Source organism: Pleurodeles waltl, chromosome 9 (assembly GCF_031143425.1).
Source record: "Pleurodeles waltl isolate 20211129_DDA chromosome 9, aPleWal1.hap1.20221129, whole genome shotgun sequence".
Lineage (NCBI taxonomy): Eukaryota > Metazoa > Chordata > Amphibia > Caudata > Salamandridae > Pleurodeles > Pleurodeles waltl.
Window position 1 is genome coordinate 902,702,403 of NC_090448.1, and position 23,663 is coordinate 902,726,065.

At 44.9% G+C, this 23,663-nt stretch overlaps 1 protein-coding gene and 1 long non-coding RNA gene across 3 annotated transcripts in view; one reads left to right on the forward strand and one right to left on the reverse strand.

Moving 5' to 3' along the window:
- CLMN (calmin) overlaps positions 1 to 23,663 on the reverse strand; it is a 520,511-nt gene that overhangs the window by 461,342 nt on the left and 35,506 nt on the right. The gene's annotated exons all lie outside the window — the stretch shown is intronic.
- Positions 2,570 to 23,663, forward strand: part of LOC138260103 (uncharacterized) — a 194,410-nt gene continuing 173,316 nt past the window's right edge. The window contains exons 1-2 of the long non-coding RNA XR_011198806.1: positions 2,570 to 2,652; positions 6,325 to 6,426. This is a non-coding gene — a long non-coding RNA (uncharacterized lncRNA). The remainder of the gene's footprint in view (positions 2,653 to 6,324; positions 6,427 to 23,663) is intronic.

Sequence of the window (23,663 nt, forward strand, 5' to 3'; positions counted from 1 at the left end):
GTTGCTTTTGCTGTTCTGATCGTGGATTTATTTGTTAATAATCCATGCCTGTACCTTTCTAGTAACTTCCTATTCTTTGTGGGGCATTAGACAATAAAGTGTCCTGGTGCGTATATTGCAGAATAAATAATAATGTGAGGACTGAATTCGGTCAAATAAAAACAGACCACAAAAAAGGTATTTGATGTTAGAAATTATGATGGTTTGGGGTGTGTTCTTTGGATATATTGCAGCAGACCTAGTTCAGTATACACCAGAACACAACTCTGCTCCTGAATTTCTAAGACACATCACTAATACATTAAAATATGTACCAATTGCACACTACAGTGATAACTGCCTCTAGAGCAATTATCAGAAGACTAGATTTACTTTTTCCATTAGTTTCTTGAAAACACAGACATCACAAATACATCACATTGATGACACAACACAAAAATGGACCAGGATGGGGGCACAAAGCGCTGTGAGCAGGGGTTGAAAAAAAGCACTTCTGGCACAAATCTTCAGCACTAGGTTCCTGAAGGCAAAAAAGGAAAAGTGTCAGCCAGGAAAGGTTTCCATTAAACTTTGTCAAAAATAGCAGGGGCCCCAACTTTGTAGACCTCCATTTTCCAATCAGTAGCAAAAATGGAATCAAGCATTCTCAGCCCAGGAAGAGAAAAACGATCCTCCATCATTGACTTCAGCAGAGATTTCATTGTTGTCACGTAGTTCAACTACAGGCAATGCCACTCTTTGCCGAGATGCTAGACCAGGGTAGTAGACTACAAAGAAGAGTCTGTGTCTACCGGCAAATTCGCTGGGGAATGGAACACGGGCTGAGATTCGCTAATGTGGACCCAAAATGTTAAGATAATCAAAGAGTGTCCATGGAGGATGCCCACCAGGAATGTAGAGGACATATGTGAAGCCATCTTTCAGTACACTACGGATGGAATAGTAATATGGAAGGTAATGGTGCAGTTTGAAGTCACAGTTCTCATAGAAGGTCCGGGCACCAACACAGGTTGAGGGCTGTCTTGAAGGCGGTCTTGTTGGTTGTGTCCATGATGGTGCGCTATCTCCTTTCTAGTTGTTAACAGTGTCATTTAGCAGTTCAGTGTACCAGCTATCCTGCTTGGGGGACCTTCTGTGGGTGTTTCTGCCAAAGGGAGTGACGCTATTGGTGCAGTTGGTGATCCAGTTGAAGTTTCTGACTTTCTGGCCTAGGTTGTTAGAGCAGATGGAGTGGGTGGTGTTGAGGGCATTGATCCATGTGTCCTTTGAGACTTCACTCCAGCTGTGGTAGGGGTGCTGGGCAGACTGGGGGCAGAGGTCTGTGAGCTGGTGATGTTGAAGTTCTGTGGTGTGGCTGTACCTGATGCGGTCGCTGGAGGTGAAGATGGGTCTAGCATGTGGCCTGCGGTGTGTGTGGAGTCATGGATGAGTCCAATGTTGTTCATGCTGTCGAGGAGGTTGGTAGTGTTGATGTCATTGATGTCATCGGGATGGAAGTTGAGGTTGCTGAGGAAAATGTAGTTGTTGGAGTCTATGGCACAGGAGGTGATGAAGTCGGCAATGGAGTCCAGAATATCTTTCCTGGACTGACCACTGAGATTTTGATTTTTCTCACTGATAAGTAAGATTACAGATTTATGTGATGGCTCAATTTGCCATCTGAGGGGCACTGGAACAGTGTAACTTCGATACCACCCCTGACACTACAATGTTGATCTATATGTGACCATGACTTAGCGTGGTATATGTGAATTAGTGTTAGATCCATGTAAAGTGGTGCACTAGAAGTCAATAGAAAAGTGCATTTACTGTAGTGTTAGAGAAAATACAATATTGTGTGTCTAACTCTATTAATCAAATGTAAGCATAAAGTACAACAGTCTAAAAACATCCTCACTTCATTTGAATGTGACAGCATTTAAAATGATAATGGTTTATGTAACATGCACTAATGTTGTTGATTAACATTGAGAAATGTAGTTCTTCATTATATCCACTTACATGTGTTAACAAGTTTATTTCGTTTTTATGTTAATGGCTACAAGAAGCTTAAATGAGAAATAATAAATGACTTTATATAAGGTAGAATGTAACTTTACATAGTGCAATGTGGATTAAATGTGCATTTCAATGATTTTTTCTTGACTTGACTAGGCCTGAATCTTCATAACATGAAAAACTGTTTTTTATTTCTGCTGTGTCATTTTATTTCAGGTGTCTTTGCAATAACTTGTTAGATGGAAATAGATGTGCTATTGTTTTACACATAGCTGCAGAGCCACTTCTGTTTCAACCTTCAAGAAGGATTGGAAAATCTTTCTTTCTGATAAAGGTTAGCCCATCTTGTATTTTACTCATTCCAGTGATCAAACAATGTATTTAGGGCCAAGATACTTCTGTTGAAGAAACTGTTGCACTGTAAGAGCAAAAATTGCTTTACGCAATGGATGGACTACAGGCTCTGATTGGGTTGTCTGTGTATTATGTTTATTTCTTGGGTATGTTTTGGGATAAGATGGTTACTACATATTAAGGTCCTTTTGTTTTTGTCTTCCTTCTTTCCTCTCTAGGTGATGTCTCTGCTCCTCTGGAGTCGTTTCCTGCTTGGACCGGTGTGCCTCGGGAGGAAGAGAGGAAAAAACCAGGTTTCAGGTAGGTGGTTTAATATATTATAGGATGGGTTCACCAGGGAAGGGAGTGAGTATGGACGTGAGGAGGGATCACACAGGTGTAAAACGTGTCAGGCATGCATAGGTGCTTGTGACAATGCATTCTTCCTTTTCCCCTCTAACCCACCTCTTCTCTATAGGGTTAGCTCCCCTGATTGTTCCCTCACTCTCTCTCCTTCCCCTTTTCCCCCCCATGGGAGATCTAGTAAGAAAATAGGACCGTACCTTGTGCAGCCACGTCCCTCTAGGAACGTGGTAGGGCTTTCTGTTGTCAGGCTCCTCTCTTCCTTCCTTCAATCTCGTTCTCGGTCCTCCTCTGTCACCTCTGCTCTCTCTGTCTTCCTCTTTCCTTGTGTCACCTCTCCCCTACTGTTCCTTCTCCTGTCTCTTCCTTCCCTCATTTTGCTGTTCTCCTCCTGCCTCTGTGCCTCTCCTGGTTCCTCTGTGCCGCCTTCTTTTTCGAGGATTGTTGCTCTCTCCTTGCTGTCTCTGTCCCGTGTCTCCTCACTCTCTCTCCCCCTTCTCCTCGCTCATGCCGTCTTTCTTCTGTTCCTGGCCGCCCGCGTCGTAATGACCCCAGAAGTGTTCCGAGGCTGCTGGGTCTTCTTGTATTGTCGTCATTGGTTGCCCCGGTAACTGTCTTTGCCAGCGGCAATCATGTAACGGCGTCCCCGTTACATGCACTATACAAAATTTCTTTGATTGATCAATGAGTTATTATGGTATTGGCCAACAAGGTTATCAATCAGCATTGATATCAGCCCACAACATTTCATGAATCTGAAGCTCCTACAAAAGTATTTACAGACATACACGGGTGTTAAATCCTCTTACCATCCCCCACGCACACTATCTCCAACTGATCACAGCTCCACTTATCCGTGGCTCACCAGTGGCCACACACATCTCCATTCTGCCACCTGTGTTTTTTTCAAGGGTCTAGCCGTTGCAAGGTACTACTGTGCTGCTTGACAGAATTATTTACACTTCCAACTACTTGTTTTTTTTACTTTATCATTTTTAAATGGCCATTGTGACACACTGGCAGCCATTTTGGCTCCTAATTTACAATTCCAACATGGCCAAAAGCCATTTCACATTATTAAAGTAAAAATGTAAGAAGAAATTATCGTTAGCAAGGCTAGAACTATAGGCTTTCCAATGCTTGTTGCTTAGTCATGCAAAACTGGCAGGCACCTCAGTACTGCTGTACACATCTGAGTGCCTCTCATTCATCTCATTCCACCACTGCTGCTTTCAGCATTATCACCACGCAAATGTGCCCTTCTTTTTCAAAACACACTGCAGGGTAACACCCTCTCAACCAACCACCTCCCATGTAAACCCTAGAATCTGTCTCCTTTATGCCCAAAGCTAAGTTTGCCTTTGTTTCAACCTTCAGAACCTATGATGTTTTCTTAATTTTAATACATTAAAAAAATCAGTATTTTTTTAATTTGCTAATTAAAAAAAAAAAAAATGTTATTTTCCAGCTTGTTGATTCAAATGAATTACTTTTGCCACTTTTGATCTTAAAATGTCCCCCTATTCCAACAATGTGCATGTTCCATCTCCCCTCATCCAGCCCCTAGTTACATTTTAAAATATATTCACTGAACAATAATGCATCATACACAGTTTGCAGAAAGTAGTTGAACAGCGAAACAGAAGCAAAAATGCTTACATTCATGCAGGAAATATATAGTTACTGAAAAAGAGTGACTGTAGGTAGATTAATGTAGGCCGTTTTATAGATCCTGCACAATTGTAAAGACTACCTCCAGTGATCTTCTCCTATACCAAGATAGTTTCCCCATCACCTCTTAAAATGCCTTCAGCCAACTTCTACCCTTTACCTTCCAGTCTCTACAGTTTCAAAGAAGACTGGAAGGATGGCAGATGTGAATACCTATAATTGTCTCATGAATGATTTTGCATGGTAATGTCATAGGAAATGGGTCAGAAACTGGGATTATATTGAATGCATTTATTATACCCAGAGGCCCTCAATACCACATCCTGGTTGGCTTTAAATGTCTGTGGTGCATATGTAGGGAAATGTGTGGAACAATTAGTGAACATTCAACACAAAAAATATATAGTTTCCAAATGCACTAGTAAAACACGTTGCTTAGTTTTCACAACTTCCAAGCTTCTTCAAACCATCATTTATATGGACTTTCTTTGCCCCCTTTCCTCCTTATGATCTTCCTGTTACTGCCCTGTTAAGTCTCCTGGGAACTTATTACCTATCACTTCTTTCTGTTCGCATTTAGGCTTCTCCTCCACTGTTCTTCACCTGCTCTCTTTCCAATTTTCCATTATCTCCCTTGCTCTCTTCTTTTTCTCTGTGATTTTCCCCACATTGGTTCCTTCTCCCTCTTTTTCAGAGACTCTCATTCACTCCACTAACCCCTATGCTTCCTGTAACGACTTGCATGCATTATCTGGGAATTTCAAGATGGCCACAAGGTGTTCCACAGTAGGACCAAGCATAACAGTCTGGTGCCAAGGCAGCATACAAGGTAAGGGAGCTGGAAGTGGCCCACAAAGATAAGGGGTGTGTTGGAACCAAAGAGGGATTTTGGAGAGAAGGTGGGGAGAACGAATCATGAAGAGTGAAGGGCAGACCCAAAGAAGAGGAATGTGTTCACCAATTCCATGACCCCAGAGGAGTGTCACGGTGACGGGCAAATGCCAGTCTTCCAATTTGTGCACTGGTGGAGACAACATCAAGGAGAAAACTCACAGGGAGACACTAAGCAACAGGCAGGCAGGGGGCACTAGGTACTCTGGATTCACCTTTGGGGGGGGAACGGTGATGGTGGCACAATAGACTTTAAGACTAGGGAGAAGCAGGCTACTAATTATATGTATGTGATTTGCCCAGAGGACAATTCTTCCTCCTTTGGTGAAGAGAAGCAGAAGAGCCCAGGAAGGGACAAAAGAAGCGAAGTCAGAGAACTTCAAGACCTGAAAAACCACAGACTTGGAAGGAAGTCAGAAAGCCCTGCAAGAAGTGGAAGCCCCAAACAAACCAATAAAATCCTTTTATTCTCTGATAAGTTTGTGCGTGATCTTCACAAGTGACAAAACCTCTTTTTCCCACATTTCACCCTCAGAAACATTCTTCCCCCATCCTATTTTCTCTCATCTCCTGTTATTTCCTTGCTCTATTTCTCATATTCTCTAAGTCTCCTCTCTCCTTCACAACAGTCCTGTAAATCAACTGCCCTCTGTTTTGCTAACTTTCTCCTTACTCCTGCTCACACCCATTCATCCCTGTCCAGCCTCTTCATCCATGTCTCTCCAGCCCTAATGCCTTCTTTTCCTCCTCTCCCTTTTCCCCACTCTCTCATTTTCGCCATCTGTCCCATTTTCCCCTTGGCCCCCTTCCCAATTTCCCCTTCTTTATACCAGTCATCTTTATTTCACTTGTTGTCCCCACATTCCCCTCTTCTCCATTTCCTCTTTTGCATCATTGTTCTCTCCTCCATCTCCAGGGTTAGAGAGTCCCTCAGACAAGGTAAGGATGCTTTATGTTGAAAGATTACATCTACCTCTGCCCATGACCAACTGAGGAATGACCAGTTATACCTTATTTACAGTTAAGGCCATCTCCCAGGATCCACCTCTCTTCATCTCTCTTTTCCAGAGGGCAGGAATCCTTTCTCATATGCGACAGACCAGTCTCCAACAGAGGACTTCTGATGGCTTTCCCTATTTCTCAACATCCTCTCATGAAGCTTGCCCGTGGGTAAGTACAATTGGAGCATACAATTGTAATCACCTGCCATGTGGCTATGTTAACAGTAAGAAACCTTATGTTCCTTTAGAAGTCCGCATGGACAGTTATCCCAGTAATCAGGGATTTTGCAAGGATTATGCTTTTTGAAGCACAGCCCACTTCAACAGCGCTAAGAAAGACTTGAGGCAAAGGTGGTTTGAAGGAATCCACTGGGTGACCAATGGCAGTATATTTTTGTCCAAATAAAAGCCAGGGAAGCTCGCATGATGCCAGAAAATCTCAGAAGGCAAGAAAACTAGTCAAATGCTGGGGTGCATGATGCTGGGGACGCTCACTCAACCATTATAGTGGTCAAATGATGCTTTGAGTTCTTAGGCAGAGTACTGAGATGGTTCTATGTGTGCTCAGATGGTGGTGGTAGTGCTCTTATAGCGCTGAAGGTATTAATGCAAGGTAATCAAATGTTGATTAAGGCTATTCAGTCAACACTAAGTATCCAATGAATGGGTCAAAAATAATGATGGTAGATATTTAGATATGGAACTCATACACCATCTCACACCCACCCACTAAAAGGAGTGTTCTGTCAAAGAGATCACCTACCTCTCTACTTCCCTCTACTATATTTAGCACTTAGAAGCCTGTGATCAATGTTGAAAAATTGTGTTGCCATGACCTAGTATGTGCATGATAAAGGATTGCATAAAAGTAGCTCCCACACTATTTTGCACAGTAAAATATATCTTAGTTGTAAATCAGTAGAGCTGGGAGATCAAGACCCACAAAATACCCCATGGGATGTAAACGGAGGGCAGAATAGACAACCATACTTCACTTAAAACATCAGCCTTCCTCCTGTTCCTTAAGCAAGCATTTTGGGATCCTGTGGCACTTACAAATATATGGTAACACTTAAAAAATATATATTGTACCATCCCTCCCTCGTCACACGCTTCCCATCTCTGCTCTCCCATACACAACAGCCTGAATCAGCCTGGGTTTAGGCACAGAAACGAGTCCTGACAACTTAACGTTCAACCGATGCTGCAGATATGAAACGGACGCAACAGGGTATTTAACCAATGCTTGTTAGTGTGCCTTGCTGTCTATAACAATGATGCTAAAATACATTAAATTACAGCATTTCCAGCAGCCTTTCAAAGTTCTTCACAACTATGATTTAAAAAATGTGATTATAGGTTGTTTGATAAGAAGCTTCATGCTGTTGCCTATGGCAACATTAACCACTTGACTGCGAGGGTCCTAAAATGTAACATGGACAGACCACATTTTTCAGTCAGAAATTAAATTGATTTTGAAATGCAGGTAGCTGTGAAACTTGGACCTGACCGCAGCCACCACCTAGGCAAATGTACTAAACTCAGACATTTCTGACAACTAATCACCTAGGAGAGAAAAGGATTTTGTGACTTGTGTGTATACCTTTTTTTTTTATTGGAAAAGAATGAGATATAGTTACATTCATACATCATTTTACCCGTAACATAAGATTCAAAAGATGATTACATATTCCCATTAGCCTGGAAGGAGGTGAGTTACTCCTTTGTCATCAGAACAGAACATTAGATTGAACCTTCATTCATGGGCCAGAAGCCAGTTCTGGAATTGTCCCCAAATTACTTTCCCTTTTTTTCTGGCTGATTTCCCCTTACGGTCATACAGTGCAATCTCCAAATTATACACAGACAATAACCTGCCCAGCCACTGCTGCCATGTCGGTGGATGCGGGTTCAGCCATGCAGAGGAGATACATAATCGATAGACCGCCATGGCCAGAAAGATAAGCGCCCTATGTCATCCCCTCGTTTCCTCTACAACCCCTAAGACCATGATCTCGGGGGTAAGGACCACCTCATATCCCAGTATTTCTTTTAGCATGAGTTGCATACCATCTCTCAGTACCGTCAGTTCCCCACGCGTGGCAAACATATGAACAATATCTGTTCCATGCGCCCTATACCTTGGACAGTTTGTCCCTCTTGAGGCCCCCCCCCATTTGACAAGGTGAGCCGGTGTATAGTACAGATCGAACATGGTCTTATAGTGTTGTGCTTGTAGAGAGGAAGAAAGTAACATAGTATGTCCCAGTTCAAGTGATTTGAAGAAATTAATACCTCCATCCACCAATTTGTCTTCCACCTCTCACTATGCTTCCCTAAATCATCAGATTGTTCTGCCATCAATGCTGAATAAAGTAATTTAATAGGCATATTAGATTTCCCCAAAATACCCTTTAACAACAGATTATTTCTGAATCCCTGTGACCCCCTGTTTTCTTACGCACAAAATCTCCAATCTGTAAATATTTGAAGAAATCCCTTTGTTCTAGACCATATTGTTCTTGAAGACTCCTAAACACTTTTACTCCAAGATCATCATAGAAGTCTCCTAACCTCTCTATGCCTCGAGAGGCCCATTTTACCATATGGATAGCCTTAAATATTTCGGGAAGCGACGGGTTGTTCTTGATTATTGTATAATTAAATCTTCCGAGCCCATTCTTTATGCGCCATGACCGCCAGCTTTTATAAGCCGCCTCTAATACCTTGTATCTAGCTTTCTTATAGTACCAAGGTTTGTGGAAGGTTAATAGACATCCATTAGCAGCCGATCCCACGAGCAGCTCATAGATATTGGGACCGTCTTCCACCTCGTTCTCCCCTGCCCTTCCCCCCATAGCGGGCGCATATATTGAAAAGCTGCCGCCGTTTGGTATAATTTCATATTAGGTAGGGACCACCCACCCTTTTCCCGAGGCAGAGACATAAATTTACCCGCTATTCTGCACTTGCGTATACCCAAATAAATCTCATGACTGCACACTCCATATCCTTAAACTGAGAGTTTGTAAAGTTTAATGGTATGGCACGGAAAATATACAATAGTTTTGGGAGGAGAAACATTTTAACCATATTGCATCTCCCCATTATAGTCATACGCAAATTGTTCCATCTATGTGTATCATTTTTGGTCTTTGAAAGTATTGGGTCTAAGTTCAGGTTGATGATTTCTCCTATTCTTGGTGTAATAGCAATACCCTGAGAATTTGTATATTGGTTAACCAGCAGCTGTGTTTTAGTTCTATTTAGCAGATACCCACAGAACATTCCAAATTTACTCGTCACCTCTTCGATTTCTTTCAGCACTAAGTCCGGGTTAGAGGTTACTATGGCTATATCATCCGCATACGCTAGAACTTTTGTATCCCATCCATGCCTACACACCGGTGAGATCTTACTATTCCCTTCGAGCTGTCTAAGCAGAGGATCTATATATAGAGCAAACAACAGCGGGGAGCATGGGCATCCCTGTCTAGTGCCGCGCCCTACTTGGATACATTCAGACTGCCCTCCCATTAATTGTATTCTCACTCCCGGCGACCTGTAAATAACTTCGATTGCCAGAATGAACTTCTCCCCAAAGCCATAGTTCTCCATAACCTGCCAGAGATATTTCCAATTAACCCTTTCAAATGCTCTCTCGGCATCTAACAGTCAGACAGCCATGGGCTCCTCCGCAACTTCTGTAACATCGAAGAGCGTAATAACTCTTCGAATATGTTCAACTGTGTCTCTGCCCGGGACAAACCCATGTTGTCTAGGTGTTACCAATTTCTTGATCACCAAGGATAATCGAGCAGCTAGTATTTTTGAATAGATTTTAGCATCGCTATTGATTAATGTAATCGGCCAGTAAGAAGCTGGGCTCTGTGGAGCCTTCCCTTTCTTCAAAAAAACTACTATGTTGGCCATTCCCCATGATGGCGGGATTTTTCCACCATTCTGTACCTGAATAAATAACTCAATCATCAGAGGAAGTAGCAATGTTTTAAAGATTTTATAGAACTCTAAGGGGATCGCATCAGGTCCAGAGGCTTTCCCGTGGCGAGTTCACTTAGGGCCAGATGTAGGTAGTTCCGATTTTGCGAATCGGAAATTGCTTTCCGATTCGCAAAATCGGATGCAGAACGGTGTCTCAGACACCGTCTGAGTTTCGCTATGAGGTCGCAAAGACCCACCTCACTAATATTAATGAGGTGGGTCGCATTTTGCGACCCCATAGCGAGTCCCTGCACTCACCGGGATGGTGGCCTGCTGAAGACAGCAGACCTCCATGTCTGTGACTGCTTTTTAAATAAAGCAGTTTTTTAAAAAGTTTTTTTGCAGCCCATTTTCCTTAAAGGAAAACGAGTTGCAAAATAAAAAAAATACCGAAACCATTTGGTTTCTTTTTTTCAGAGTAGGCAGTGGTCCAACTGGACCACTGCCTGCTCTGAAAAAACATTTTGGGCAACATTCACAAAGGGGAAGGGGTCCCCTGGGGACCCCTTCCCTTTTGCGAATGGGTTACCACCAGTGTGACACTGGTGGTAACTGTGAATTGCTTTGCGACCGCATTCGCGGTCACAAAGCAATTTAGCATAGCGAGTGAATGTGCATCGCGATGGGCATTTTGCATGGCGCAAACTGCGATTTTCGCAGTTTGCACCGTGCAAAATGCTTGCTACATCTGGCCCTTAATGCCTTATCTATTTCTAGACTATCAATCTGTCCCTCCAATTGCGAATGATCCTCCTCTGTTACTTCGTTAAACCTAATGGAACTTAAAAATTCTTGCATCTCTGTAACTGAAGATCCAGATGTATCGCTATAAAGCTCCATATAGTATCTCTGAAACACCTTCCTGATCCATCTGCATCTGACACTGTTTGTCCTTGCTAATCCCTAATCTCTCTAATGACCCTGGCTGCTGCTTTATGCCTTGCCCTTAACGCCAGCAGATGCCCGGTTCTTTCTCCAAACTCATACCCTTCAGAGCGTTGTGCAAGATATTTTTCCAGTGACCTCGTTTATTGCTGCCCTTGCTATAGCAATCCGCTCCTGAATTTTTATATCCTCCCCCTTTTTCATAATTGCAATCAGCTGTCTTTCTGCATCTCTGAGTTTCATATGCAAATCCCTTACTCTGCCTTGGATGCTTTTTTGTTTCTTAAGGCTAAAGCTCAGAGTTTCCCCCCATACTCCTGCTTTCAAGGCATCTCAGACTATCTCTATAGGGGCAGACCCCAGATTTTTCTCTAAGAATTCAGCTATCCAGTTCTTCATAGATTCACAATATTCAGAAACCTTAAGGAGTCCTCTTTCGAAGGTCCACCTCCTGGCTTTATACTCCAGACCATCTAGCTCCAGATCAAGTACCAATGGGTTATGATCTGACATGATCCATGGGAATAATTCCATAATAGCATGCGTTAACAATTCAGGAGATACCAAGAAACAAATCTAGTCGAGCCAATTTTGCGTGAGGGGCAGAGAAATAGGTGTACCCAGGATCTGAGTCGCATAGCCTAACCCAGGCATCATCCAATCCTAGCTCCTTCTGAATACCAACCATTGCCTTAAATACACAAGGCTTTTGTCCCTGATATTTCTTAACTAAGGGCGCTAATTAATCCTGTAACCCATCCCACGAGCCATTAAAACTGAAATCCCCACATTGAATATACGGGGAGGCCAACCAGTTAATTCTATAGCTAGAGTATCCATTACTACCAGATCATCGGTTACTGCCCCATATACAGAACATAAAGTAAAACAACCTTTACCATAGAAGCATTCTACAATGGCCCATCTCCCATTCCTGTCAGCCTTCTGTCTAGCAAATTTTAATATATTACCCTGATCCAATATTGCTACCCCCTTAGTTTTCACATCTTGTTCTGAACACACTACCATTCTCATACCAAGTGATCCTAAAATTCTGTGGTTCTTATATTCCACATGTGTCTCTTGTAGGCAGTAAATGTCCGCCCTAAGTGTTTTTCGGGGATCATTTAATCCACAGATATTAATAGAAGCTATTCGAAGTCTAGTCATCTCTATCCCCTTATTTCACCCGCCCCCTTTCCTGCACTTTTCTACCTCCCATTCGTTTTCCTTTGCTTTCCATCCTGGCTGTATAAAATCTCTAGTATTTTAAATATACCTCCCTTCTCCTTTCTCTCTCTTATCCTTATACTTACCTTGATTCTCTTTATCCCTTCCTTTCCCATTTCCCCTCTTTCCCCCTCCCCCTATCTCCTTTCTCCGCAAACCCACTTCCACCCTCCTCCCCCTTCCCCACACCACTCCCATCCGCCCCCCTCCCCTCCCACTAGGGCTGGTTGGGATCCCCCTCTCCTGACCAGCCCTCACCCTTCCTGTAGAGCAATCAGACCACCTTTGGTCCGAATATTGGAGTTGTGTAGATGTGAGGTGCCCGCCCACTTCCGGGTTCACTTGACATCCTTACATAATTTTAACCCCATCAAATACTCATTTGCTTGGATCTCTGACGTAAACCATCTCACTTTCCCATTCATGATCGTTTTTAGGCACAAGGGGGCTATCAGATAAGCTTCCCCTTCCTTGTCCAAAAATGGTTTAATCAACTGTCGGAGCCGCCCTCTGCGTTCCACAGTTGTATGACAAAAATCTGGTTGAGTGAAAAAAGTGACTCCCTCTATAGTACGTGGGGCATTAGGGCGAGATTTGTAAAAAAATAGCTTGCCGAAGCAAAAAGTTACCAAAAAAGACTAGGATAGCTCTAGGAAATTTGGAGTCTGCTGGGTCTGACCCCTCCCTTCGAGTTGCCGGAAACCTATGAACACGCTGAATCTCGTTATCCAAGTCCCAGTTGCTCAGTTCAGGAAAAGCCCCACGCAGTAGCTTAATCATGTAAGCCCGAATGTCACTCCCTTCCAACCCTTCATTTATGCCCAAAGAGCACAGATTATTTCTTCTCTGCCGGTTATCATAATCTTCCAGCTTCCACATTATGTCAGTCAGTTGACCCACATGGGTAGCATTCTGTCGTTTTAGGATATCGACATCCGCTTTGACCGCAAACATCCTCTCATCCATTGAGCATAATTTGGCTTCAATCTCGGTGCATGACTTTGCTACTTTGTGAACTGTTCCTTGCAACCGCTTTGTAGCTACCCTGGTGCGGCAATTTTCAATCCAAGTTTCTGTTTGAAGTTCTTTAATCGAATTGTATATTGATTGCAACATCCCAGAGTCAGTGCCCACCATTCTTGCACCGCTTATCGCATCCCCGGTACTTCCTTCCATGTTGTTGTCCACCAGCTGTTGACCACTCGTTGCAGTTATATCTGTTAGTCTAATGGCAGAGTAGTTCCATTTTAAAGTCTTACTGCCACTTGACGTAGAGAATTTGGTGCCCTCCTGCGAACCAGACCTTATTTTTGTACACTTACGCTGCCCCGGAGCCTGCCGTACTGTGGGTTCATTATTTGATGATATATTTCCCATCTCAGAGGATATGCTACTACCAGACTCACTGAGGCAATTCTCTCCACTGCTGAGATCGGATTCTTCTGTCAGAGAATAAAATTTATCCCCACTGTCTTTTGCCCAATCCAAAGTTTTTGTCTCTTTTTCCTTGTCCCGTCCTCCTGGTTTTAGCAATGTGTTTCGCCCAGCTTTGGCACCCAATGTAGCGCTTATATTGCTTGCATCCTCTACTCCTGTTGAGTTCCTGGGCTGCTGCACTTGAGGCCCCTCCTTACTGGGGGGGGGGGGGGGGGAACCCCTTCACTTCCTTCTTTCTGCCATGCAGTTATCTAGGCCCACTGATAGACCATCGCCGCATTGTGCAGTTGTTATAGGGGGATCTTTAATTTCCGTAGAAATCTTCTCGCCGAGGGCACCCAAGGATATAGTTTCTGTTACAAACTGACTATCTCCGAAGGGGGGGTTGTATGCATAGTACCACTTTCTTGTGTCCCTCCTGCAAGAAAAGACGTACTAGTGGACTGGCTTTTGCTTTTCCCCCTGACCTCCATGAGGGAAGTGATGTTGTCATCGGTCTTGGTGTCTTTCCTTAGGCCAGTCGTATTTCTCCCGGTTTGCCTGGCCATTGTTGATAGGGGGCACCTATTTGCCCCAGCTGGGTCCCCTTTATCTTTTCCAAGTCGTGACGCTTTAGTTCCATCCATCTTATCTCCAGAGTTCTGAGCCATTTTAGGTGCCATACTTATTTTCAAAGAGTGAGGGAGTGCCCTCAAAAATCCAGCTAGTCCTACTATTACTGCTAATGCATCGTGTATACTCTTTTAAAAACTCCCCTTGCAGGCTGGTAAGGAGTGCACGGGAGATTAGTGATGCCAACCCGAGAGACCAGTAAGATTGGAGCGACCTAGCACTTGTTGAGCTAATAGCCAGTGTAACTTCTAAGCTTGAGGAAAGTCTTTTCAAACATGAGCCTGCTGATCAAATAGAACGCCCCCACAGCAGACTTTCTGTTTATTATTATTCCCCCCCCCATTTTCCCATTTTCCAGTTTCTTAGTCTCAGTCTTAAGCAGTATAGTATACAAAGAAGAAAGACTCTGTTTTTTCTTTTTCAGTTTTCTGTTTCTTTAGAACAGTTCCCAAGTTCAAAAAACTCAAAAGTCCAGTAGGGTGAGTGCCCTCAAAACCCTATATTATATCATAACCTGTTAAGGTGCCATTAAAAACTGCTAGTGCTTTTTTACAGTCTTTTTTTTTTTTTTACAGTCTACTACCAGGCAAATTCAGCTATTTCCCCCCCTTATCTTACTTGAAGTCCTTTTTTTTTGTTGCAGGCTGGGGAGAAGAGCAGGCCAGGCGGGAGGTTCTTCCAGTGCTCCCTTCTGCTTGTAGCTTCCAGGTTGCCAAAATTCAGAGTAGCGTAGCGTGTCGTATATTGCCTGTCAAATCGGAGCGTTCCTGCTCCAGAAGAAAGCCCTTTGTGCTGCTTTCATGCCTTAGGGGTCACTCCCAGTGCCTACGTCCTCCGTCCTTGCTGCCTGGCCGGCTGGGGGCCACGGCGAAAAGAAATCCAGCAAAAAAGCGGCGATCCGTGGCCGGAGAGAACAGCTTCTCTCCAGCCTCTCCACTTCTGTGCGCCACGGCGCGAGCTTCGTCTGGGGTGGGCGGGGCCGGCAAACCCTCACATCCTACGCAACGGCCATTGCTCCCTCTGACTTGTGTGTATACTATGACATTTTCTTAACTACAATATGCTGCAGACCTCACACTTTGACTAAAAATCACAAATTTTTTGCTCACATTTCAGTGAGATAAACTACCAGAAACTACAGGGATCCGTGAATGTCCTACCTGTCCGAGTTTCCATATGTCTCCTGATAAAAATGGTACCAACATTGTGCTGGCGGGCTTAGTGCCTGCGACAGGAAAGGGCCCCCAATGCAATGTGCGCAGAACAAATTTTTCAATCAAAACTGACACTGTTTTTGCAATGTCGGTAGCTGGGGATTTTGGACATGGACTCAGCTCCCACCCAGGGAAACCTATCAAACACAGACATTTCTGAAAACGAGACACCCGGTGGAGTCCAGTGTGGTGTGATTTGTGTGGGTACCATAATATTTTTGCACCCACAAACCTCAAACTTTGCTTAAAATTACACATTTTCCATACATTTCTGTGATGGAAGCTTCTGGAAACTAAAGGATCCTTAAAATTCCTAGCACTCAGCGTTCCCCCTCTTGTCTCTATGAAAACACTACCCCACTTGTGAGGGTGGGTGTAATGGTCACATAAAAAAATGGATCCAACCAGGGACAAAGGGAGTCCTCACCTGGGGTGGGTGGGGGGAGAGAAAGGAGAAAGGAGAGAGAGCGAGAGAGAGAGAGCGAGAGTAAGAGAGACACTGACTCTTGTAGTGCCTGGATCTGCTGTCCTTACCACAAAGGCACACCCACCACTCCCTACCTGGTGTAAGAAACCCAGGCAGCAGCGCTACAGACAAGGGGTAGGATGAAACTGGGGCTAGGTGTCACAGACTATGTCCATGCACCTCATATCTCCATCGTGATAACAATAAATTCACCATGAACTGTTCGCCTTCAGTAATCTCACAGACCAGATAGTTTAGATATTTCTATATAGCTTCTTCTATCTCTATCTCATAGATATCTATATCTATGCATCATATCTATCTATACATAGATCTATCTATCTATATATCTGTATATAGATCTATCTATCTATCTATATATAGAGAGATCTATATATATATATATATACACACACACACACACACACACACACACACACACACCTACTGGTGGTCATCAGTACAATAGGTAGTTATAGTTAAGATGCAGTTTCCTTAGGAGAAGTGTTTTTGGACTTCACTTTATCTTTGGTGCTGTGTGACAAATCTTCATGATTTTTTTTTTTTTTTTTAAGTATCAAGTTGGGTCATGTAGTACATGGAAAGGTTTGGGTAATCCGTCAAGTGGAGGCAGAGAAAAAAGGGGGGAGGGGGCAGAAAAAGTGTCCTTCCCATGATAATTCCAATGGAGATTTTAGACACAACTGCAGCCTGAACTGCTGAACAGAATTACACCAAATTTGGCAGGAAGGTAGCTCTTGGTCCTGAAAGCAAGCTTTTTGTCATTTGGTGTCAATCCAATTGCGATATTAAAGCAAATCCAAAATATGTATATCTGGGCGGAGCCTAAGCACAGATCTCATGGTGAGATCTGATTCTAGTTGAAGTGCTGACAAAGTAATGGCAGCCATCTTGGGACCAATATACATGATAGCACCCCATTGAAATGTATTGTAGTGAATGGCGGGTTTTGAGGGTCACAAAAAGGAGAACGTACAAAGGATGATAACAGATTTTAGCTACAATATAAATCATTTGTTGCTAAGATGGTTTTACCCTGTGAAAAAGACTCCTCTGGGAATTTATGAAACATGTTTGAGAGAAAACAGTTTTCTCATGATTTTCCAACAGCAGCAGAATGTAAATTGATTCCCGTGTGTTCTACTGCAGACTCTCAGAGTGTTCTAAAGAACAACTAGAGCACTAACAGTTTTACTTATGATAAAAAAAAGTGTGGCACACCTGTAGCCATATTGATTGGATCAAACTGGTAAGACTTAAAACATTTAATTTAGAAAGGAACAAAATGAGCAGTTTCATTTTGTCATAGAAGTTACGGTTAGTGCTGCTGAAAGAAAAATTAGGATACATTTTAAGTGGGTTCTCAAATACCTTACTCTTCTATTTCATTACAAGATTCTGGCATGTAGACTGAAACATGCACTTTCAACACCAGCAACAGACTGCCAGTTAATTCCTTGGTGATCAGGAGTTTACTACAGTGTTCTAATGAGTAACTAGAGTGCTAACATTCTGAATTTATGTCAAAAGTGTGTCATGTCTGACATCCATCTTGATGGAATCGAAGTGGAAAACTGAAAGCGTTTTTTATTGAGGATACTGTAGTAAATGAGGAGATTAGGGAGTTTAACAAAAAAGGTTCCCAAGATGGCTACCAGAGAAAAAGAGTCCAAATATAGCACAAACCTCACACATATGTAACCCAAGTATAGCCCAATGACAGAAGTGTGCAAAACACTGAATTTATTTGTTTTTTGCAGTTTATATAGTGCACACTTGACCCAAAGGTATTGGAGTGATTTACATGTGCATTAGTTACATTACACAAGGACACATTCCTTTTGAGTTTTGGGCATGGGGAGATTAAATGATTTGCCCAGAATCATAGGATGTTGAGCTCACACCGAAACCCAAACTTGGGTCTCCATTTGCAAAGTCTGCATCTCTGGCCACAACGCCACATTTGCTCCCCTAAGTGCAACATAGAATCACATGATCAACTGGATAGTAAAACATCAAGATAGCAAATATTTTTTTTTTTTAATAAAGTCTTTTTAGTTTATTTAACAACAAGGGTACAGTGTCATGGCGTAACCATTCATTGCATACAGTACATCCCTCTGCCTGGTCTTTGAGTAAATCTACACAGTCGTCCCCTGACATAGTAGACTTAGACACATATATGCCCGCATAGTACATTGTGAATGTATCTGCTATAGCTGCGCTCGTTGTCTGCACTATCCCATCTTCAGAGAGCACACTGAGCACCTAAGACCACTCCCTATCTCTCAGCACCAACCATGCCCGTAATTTATTTGCCTTCTCCCCTACATCATATAGCGTAAGCTGCATTGCCAGGGCATCCTTGCGCACTTGATTCTCCACCAACACTCTCCACTCCTGCGGACGCAACCTTAATTTATGGTGTGCCTCTGCATCCTCGCAATCTTGGACCTCGTCCTCTAGCCGGACTATGTCCCTTTCTATGACCGTACATTCTAGTTGAGTACCTTTTCTTCGTGCTCCAATTATGGCTTGTGCCTGCCCCTTTATAACTGACTTGAAGCCTCCCATAGTACTTCTGAAGAAGAGACAGAGCTCTGAATTCTTTAAAACAAAGCTCCGTACCCTCCCTAAGTTTCTCTTGGATCTCCCAGTCTCTCAGACTCCACGTGTCCAAGTGAGATTGCAACGTAAAGTCTCTGGATGGACCCCTTAACTGGACTTCCACCGTGGAGTAATCTGATATCCCCCTCGCCTGATGGATTGCTGGTCCAAACCACAGGGCCTGGGCACCCTGGGTAAGAATATAATCAGTGCTAGAGAAACTCCCATGTGCCGCACGATAATAAGTATAGCCCGGCGTTTGAGGGTTGCACTCTCTCCACAGATCCACAAGATCAAATGCTCTTGCAAAGTGTTCCCCTTCCTCCCTTTCGGGCACCCTGATCTATCGAGCTCCACATCTATAACGGAATTCATGCCCATCACCAGTACCAGAGTGCCCGTAGGGAGATTCACCAAGATATCTCCCACCTCCTGGAAGGTTATATCTTGGAGTCATGGTGGGACCTAAAATGAAAAAAGGTTCTTTGTTGTGCCCTCCCAAGGGCCTGACAGTGCCACATAGCGCCCAGCAGCATTCTGCCAAACCCGATGTGGGGAATATGCCACCGATTTCTTAGTAAGGATTCCCACCCCTAGATTCTATGATGTATCCAAAATGCGCTCTTGAGACATATCCAAACCTATCTAAGGCCTTATAATAGTTCCCCTTGAGATGCGTTTCCTGCGTGAGTAGAATGCCTGGCGCTTCACATATTGTAGGACCAGTGTGTATTTCACTGCGCTACACAGGCCATTGGCATTCCATGACCAGATAGTTATGTTTGTGTTCATAGTGTAAGACAATAGTTTTGGTCCCTGCCCATGGTTGGATATCTAACTCTCCAAGTGTGGTTCCTCTCACCCCACTGCGGCCTGCTGTGTTGAATGTCAATGCCATGTACTTCCCCTCCAACCTCAATATTATGCAAACCAACAAAATAATAGCATTAAACCCGATTAAAGAAACAGTACCCTTAAACTCCCCACTCCCTGCTACCCTGCTGAGTGAGTTATAACATTCCCACCCCTCCAACTTCCAGGGCCCATGTCGCCTCAAACCATACATTCTTTATTGATGGTGAGCCATCGCCTGCTCAATACAGCACGGATACTGAAGCCTATAATGTTCCAAACTACTTCCCCTAGAAAAGTAGAGTAGACTACCAACCACCTTTGATCTCTGGACCCATTTGCCTGTGACCCATCCACCCCCTCTGTCACTCGCTTTGGTTGCTAGTCTACAGTGTATGCTGCCTACTTTTCCTCAGCTGCCAATTCGCCCTTCATGGATCTCTGGTGTTATTCTTCGTCCACCACTTCCTGGATATGGCAGCGGGCCCTCCTACCCCCTTTCAGCCAGCCTAGTCAAGCCCTTTTCTCCTGTTTGTCTCTTGCCCGCCACTCTCCATTCCTCAACCCAATCCTAAGCCTCCTTCAGCGATACAAAGTGCCATGTTTTCCCATCAGCCACCACTTGCAACCTTGCTGGGAACATCATCATATATTTCACCTCCTTGGCTTGCAGTGCCTTTTTGACCTCCTCAAAGCATTTCTGGGATAAAGTCGGATCACTGCATTGTCAATTAGCAAATCCTCATGCGACCTAGCTGCCTGTAGTATTGCATCCCTGTAGTTCAGGATTCTGGCAATATTTGTTCGCGGTGAGGCTCCAGGCTTGGGAGGCAGGCCCGGCATCCAATGCACCATCTCTACTGTGAAGTAGTTCGACAACCTCTTTGGCTGTAGCTTGTTCAGTACAAGATCCTCAACAAAGAGATCTACACTGGGGACTCCATGTCCTCCGGTACCCCTACTATCCAAATGTTATTGCGTCTGGCCCTCCCCCCCTTGTGGTCCTCCAGCTGGGCCGCCATTGCCACACTTTACTTTGTAAGGGACTGAACATGCTCCTCCAGCCTCTTCGTGGTTGAGAGAAGGCACTTGATGTCTGTCTCTGCAACCGCCACCTTTTCAGATATGTTCCTGAAGTCTGCTCTCAACTGATTGACTTCCAGGGTCAATGCATCCAGTTTAGGCTCAATAGGCGAGATAGAGCCTCTAAAATCCTGGATGGCTGCCATAATGGCCTTTAGAGAGTGTTCACCACAATGTGTTAGGGCAAATTCGGAAGCCTCGCCCCGCGGGTCCCCAAGTTGTCCCACAGATGCCATCTTCATTGTGTACCTGTCCAGCTTGTTAGCCTACAACAATTTGGGCTGCCTGCCCTTGACCATGACCCAGTGTTCCTGTCTCTACTCGCTCTGCCAGCCGGAATGTGCAAAGTCCAGCCAACCCCTCCTGGCCCAGGGCCTCCTGCTGTTCACTTGTAGCATCCATGGGGGTTCTCACACCACTCCCTCGAGGATGTAAACGAGATGCTGGGCAGATGGGGGAAACCCCTTATTCCGGATTGTGTCTGAGTCCCCCAAGGTGCAGTTCTCCTGCTCCCCATGCTGTGGCCCCCGCACCTGACAGAAGGGGGCAGGTGGGAGAACGTCCACTCGTGCCCCCACCCCGGGCCTCAACACTGGCAACTTTGATCCTCCTCTGGATCCCCTCCGCCCACTGCCGATCCCCATTCTCCCTGCCTCGACAGAACTCTTCTGGTCCTCCTGGCAGCAGGCCTCTTTCTGTCACTCCCCTGGGCCGCTCCAGCCACCGAGGGGGGTCAGTTGTAGGAAGCACCTCACACCCAAGTATCCTCATCTTCAGCACTCCCCACTCCAAACCTACCACCATTCCTCAGGTGCTTTCTCCGACTCTCCTTCTCGCCTGCCTCTCCAGGTCCCTCCGCCAGGCCGAGGTCCAGCTCCCAGTCGGCCGCACCTCTCTCCTTCGGCCGTCATCCAGAACGGGCGCCGTGGCCGACTCGGTCTCCTCTGTCCAGTGTTGGGCTGGTTACCGCCCACCTATTACTGTTTGGCATGCCCAGGCTGTCTAGGATACGCACTAGGGCCTTGTTCTGTCGCTCCCTCCGGCCGCTTCAATCTCTGAGGGGGGAGGGGGATGGCCTTCCACCACTCAAAGCCTGCTGACAGTTCTCCGCTTCCTCCTTCAACTCCCCACCTCACTTGCCTCTTCCGGTCCCTCCACCAGGCCGATGTTCAGCAGCACGTTCTCCCTCAGAACACCACCACAGTAGGCTGCTACCTTCACCCACTCAACCGTCCCCCTCTGTTCTGGCCACCATTTTCCATGGGTACCGCATGCAGCAGGCTCTTGTATTCCTGTCGCCGGACCGATTACCACTACCTTGGCGTGCCCATGCCATCCAGGATCCACCCTAGGGTCCCCTTAGGGTATCCAGTGGTTGGTGGTATCATGATATGTGGAAGATTATGGGGGATTTTAAGCAGGCTCTCTCAGTTCAGCCTGCAGCCATCTTTACCGGCAGCAAGCCACACCCCTCCATAGCAAATAATTTTAAAGTATTTTGTCGCTATTTTAGAACTCAGACAATATGATCTCGTTTTAGTGTTTTAGAGCATTAACCATAATTTCTATGGGAATTTAACCCTCTCATTTTTATAATTTCTAAAGATAATGCTTTAGGTATTACAGTTCTGATTACATCAAGATGACGTCAAGTGTGGCACTCTTTTGTAATAAATATAAAATGTTAGCAATCTAGTTGTTCATTAGAATGCTGTGGGGCAGCAGGTGCCAGGGGCACAGACTCAAATAATTGATGGCAAGGAGGAGGGTGCAGAGGCAGCAAGTTGACCATGCTGGGCAGGCGGGAGTGGCAGCACAATGGACCTTGGAGGCCTGGGAAAAGGGGCTCAGGAGCAACAAATTAACCATGCAGCAAACTAACCATGCAGGACACGCAAGAGAGGCTCTGGCAATCTAACGTACCATTGAGGGCAGAAGGAAGTGGCAGCACAACCATACATGCCAACAGACTCGATTCAGGCAGAACACTCCTGATGTTTTTAAGCCCAAAATGGCTATATTTTATCTTTCTCCTGCCTAAAATGTCCTATTTTTTAATGAAAGCCAATGGGAAAAATCAATTCCCCTGGTTTTTTTCAAAATCTCCCTCTTACCAAGTTAAAATGTTGACAAGTATGGTACATTGGATCACTGAGGGCAGGAGGAATGAGGTAGGACAGACTCAGATAACAGAGGGCAGGAGGGAGATGGGCAGGTACACCAGATTGACCCTACTGGGCTGGTTTCAGGGGTTACAACAGCACAATACACCGCACAGGGCAAGCTGGACAGCAGTACAGTACAACGGACTATGTAAAGCAATAGGAAGGGGACAGGACCATGCACCATGACAATACAGAGCAGAGGGGAAAGAGGCAAGGGCAACAAGCTAACCATACCAGACAGACAGACAGGCTGGACAGTTGCAGCATAATGGACCATGTAGGGCAGGAAGGAGGGGGCAGGGGCCTGCACATGAAAAACAAGATGGAATGGGGCAGGGCTGCAGCAGTAATCTGACCATGCAGGGCAGGTGGAATAAGCACTGGAAGCACAAGACACCATGGAGGGCAACAGTGACTGTATAATGGCATACACACAGACAATGGTGGGAGGAGGTCAGAAGGCTGACTACACAGGGCAGGTGGGATGGGCTGTAACAGCTCAGAAGGCCATGCATGTCAAGCAGGAAGGTTAGTGGCAGCACAACGGCAAGAGGGAGGGGGCAGGGGCATTCACAAAGGAGCATGGAGGACAGAGGGGATGGGTAGCAGCTGGACACAGGCAAGAGAGGGTAGGAGAAGGTGCTTAACAACAGACCATGTGGGGTAGGCAGGAGGAGCAGTTGGAGCACAACAGAGCTTGGAGGGCAGAAGGTAGTGGCAGCAAAATGGACCATAGAGGACATGATGGAGGAGATAGGTAAGCAGGAGGGCAATGATGGGGCATAGAATTGGGCAACAGAGGGCAGGAGGAGTAGGCAGGGAAATCAAACTA